We start from the raw sequence: 3681 nt of genomic DNA, 5'->3' as shown, positions 1-3681 counted from the left end.
GACCGCCTTGTGGTTCATCCGATGCCACAAAAATGGCACGAGACGAAATCAACTGTAATCAACCAAGACAATACCAACGCTTAGGTACGCAACACAGAAACCCACAATTTGGCCAGGCAATAGATGCCCAAACAAACAACTGAAGAGGTATGCCGGGTGGAAGTTGTTGCACAAGCAAAGAGCCAACCACCCGTAACAAACCAAACACAACTCATGCACCTTTACGATGGACATTCCCAAGAACCGCTCAACTAGTGACAACCCACAAGGCACAAAGGCATTGTGAACAGCCAAAAGCCATGGCAATCCCAGAAAGCACCGGGCGATGCGAATACCCCCAACCCCCCGCCCCCCACCCAAGCCGTTCTAGACATTCATCAAGATCGAACGAAACGAAATTATCCCACTTGTGGCAACAACAACGCTGTAAAAAACAGCAGGCAACGATCCACAATAACCATGACTAGGACAGGCCAAAGCATTGTTTTCATCAGGGAGGTGACCTCAACCTGAATAATGCTATTCTTGGGCCTGGGAGGTGCCCTCAACCGACAGGCGCCCACTAATCTTCCAGCTCTCGACCAGACTTCCCACGACTACCGTATGACGACCCCCCCGGGGGAACTAGCCATTCCGGGCAAGGCGGTCAACGTACAAGAGGCCCCCCGGACAAATCAGTTGGGGATCCATCAATCAGGAATCCAACATCCTAGCCATCGCCTCAAATACACCTCGGCAGCCGCTTCTCGAAACCAAACCAGGAAAGCCAAGAATCAAGCCTTGGACGAGTAAAGCAACCCAGCACCCCAGCCACGCTTCGTTTGGATAAAAGGGACGTGTCGTTGCACCACAAAATTTCGTAAACCCACCATCGACCTTAAATCATGCCTAGAACGGACGAGCAAGCATGTCATGGCAGCCCACAGCCATGACAAGGGGGCAACCTTCCCTAAGGCATGCTTGCTCTCAACCCACACCCCCCTATATATACATTCTGAACATTTAGCAAAGTGACAGGAACAGACATTAAATTTTTGAGGAATCATAATTTTTGAAGGCACCCATATGCTAGCCTTGGCCGAGTTTTGCATGCCTTGGCATGCCTTTGGCTGTGCCTTGGCCGAGTTTTGCATGCCTTGGCCGTGCCTTGGCCGAGTTTTGCATGCCTTGGCCGAGTTTTGCATGCCTTTGGCTTGCCCATGGGCGCCTTGGCATGCCTTTGGCTTGCCTTGGCCTGGCCATGGGCGTGCCTGGGCATGCCTTTGGCTTGCCCACGGGCGTGCCTTCGCATGCCTTTGGCTTGCCCATGGGCGCCTTGGCATGTCTTGGCCTGGCCATGGGCGTGCCTTGGCATGCCTTTGGCTTGCCCATGGGCGCCTTGGCATGCCTTGGACGTGCCTTTGGCTTGCCTTGGGATGCCTTAGGCTTGCCCATGGGCGCCTTGGCATGCCTTAGGCTTGCCTTTGGCTTGCCTTGGCTTGCCTTGGCCGTGCCTAGGCCGAGCCTTGCATGCCCAAGACGTGCCTTTGGCTTGCCCATGGGCGCCTTGGCATGCCCATGGGCGCCTTGGCATGCCTTGGCCTGGCCATGGGCGTGCCTTGGCATGCCTTTGGCTTGCCCATGGGCGCCTTGGTATGCCTTGGACGTGCCTTTGGCCTGCCTTGGCATGCCTTTGGCTTGCCTTGGCCTGGCCATGGGCGTGCCAGGGCATGCCTTGGCCGAGCCTTGCATGCCCAAGACGTGCCTTTGGCTTGCCTTGGCATGCCTTTGGCTTGCCTTGGCCGTGCCTAGGCATGCCTTTGGCTTGCCCATGGGCGCATTGGCATGCCTTGGCCGTGCCTTTTGCTTGCCCATGGGCGCCTTGGCATGCCTTGGCCTGGCCATGGGCGTGCCTAGGCATGCCTTTGGCTTGCCTTGGCCGAGCTTTGGCATGCCTTGGACGTGCCTTGGCCTGGCCATGGGCGCCTTGGCATGCCGTTGGCTTGCCCATGGGCGTGCCTTGGCATGCCTTTGGCTTGCCCATGGGCGCCTTGGCATGCCTTGGGCTGGCCATGGGCGTGCCTTGGCAAGCCTTGGCCTGACCATGGGCGTGCCTTGGCATGCCCTAGACGTGCCTTTGGCTTGCCTTGGCATGCCTTTGGCTTGCCTTGGCCGTGCCTTTGGCTTGCTTTGGCCGTGCCTAGGCATGCCTTTGGCTTGCCCATGGGCGCCTTGGCATGCCTTGGCCTGGCCATGGGCGTGCAACTTTGGGGCAGTATACTCGGGTCGTTGTGCAAGAAACCAAGTCGTTGGGCAAGCTTCGTATGCAACATGGGGGAGGGGCTTTGGTTTCTCGTACGTTGAACCTCCATATTTTAGCTTGGTAGCCAACTTTGCCCAGGCATGGGCGCTCAACACCCACCCCTTCCCTATATATGCATTCTGAACAATTAGCATAGTGACAGGAACAGATATTAAATTTTTGAGGAATCATAATTTTTGAAAACCCTACCAAACGAGGTCGGATTGACACGAAATTTGGCGTGGGGCATCGGGACATTGAAATATGAGTTTCCCAAAAAAAAAATTTTGGTTTTCGGGTCGGGACGGGCCGCTTGGTGGGCCCGGTTGGTCCGTATGGCCTTTGGTGGGGGCAAGGTGTCCAAACGGGGTTGGATCGACACGAGGCTCTGTGAGGGTACTCGTGACCATGAGATATGACTGTCCAAGAGAAATGAACCCCCTTTCGTGTCGTGAAGGGCCCGCGGGCCGGGCTTGGTGGGCCCGTGGGCCTGTTTTGGGCAACTCCGCTTTAATGACACGAGGCGTTGCGTCCGGGACATGAGAGGAAACTTTATGAGCGGTTTATGGGGTCGGGGTTGGTAACCTCATGTTTTCGGGTCAACATGTTGACCGTGTCGTGCTCGGGCCCTCGACGTCACCACAAGTTTCACGAAAATGGGACTTGCAGCGGGGAAGCATTATCATGGGTATAGGTGGTGTGTTATGGAATCGTTAGTCGGTCACGATCGTTAGTCAGTCATGTGTTTAAAACGTAGATCCGTGTCGTGCTCGGACCCGAATGCGGACCGGGCTCGCTCGACATCAACGTTCCAGGTTTTTTTACAGAATGGGTCGACGTTAACGGGTATGGAATCATGACATCATGTCTTCGGGTTAACCCGAAGCCGATGGACCGTAACAGGTTTGTCGAACAGCGTGCTAACCTTACCGGGCAGCGGGCCAGGTTTGCCGGGCAACGTGGATACTTTACCGGGCAACGCCGACATTTTATCGGGTAACGTGCTAACCTTACCGGGCAACGTGCCCAGGTTACCGGCAACGTGCCGTGCATTTATCGGGTAACGTGCCAGGTTTACCGGCCAGCTTTGGTTTTGCAAGTCATTGTGGCCAGGTTATCGGGCGACGTGACTTGCGAACATGAGAGGAAACTTTATGACCAGCTTATCGGGTAAAGTGCCAGGATTACAGGCCAGTTTGCTAAATGTCATGTGTTGATTGTATAAAACAATATAATCATGGTGGATATACACATTCATAGCATTGCAGCTACTTGTGCCTCGTATCCACAGAACTTCACAGTTAAGCGTGCTTCGTCTAGAGTAGTACTAGGATGGTTGACCCCACTGGGAAGTCTTGATTCTTTTATTTTTTTACCTTTTGGGAAATGTATAAATGAAT

Source organism: Bidens hawaiensis, unplaced genomic scaffold (genome assembly GCF_021521415.1).
Source record: "Bidens hawaiensis isolate Kalapana, Puna unplaced genomic scaffold, B.hawaiensis_p1.1 tig00120772_1, whole genome shotgun sequence".
Taxonomy (NCBI): domain Eukaryota; kingdom Viridiplantae; phylum Streptophyta; class Magnoliopsida; order Asterales; family Asteraceae; genus Bidens; species Bidens hawaiensis.
This window is presented reverse-complemented; position numbering follows the sequence as displayed.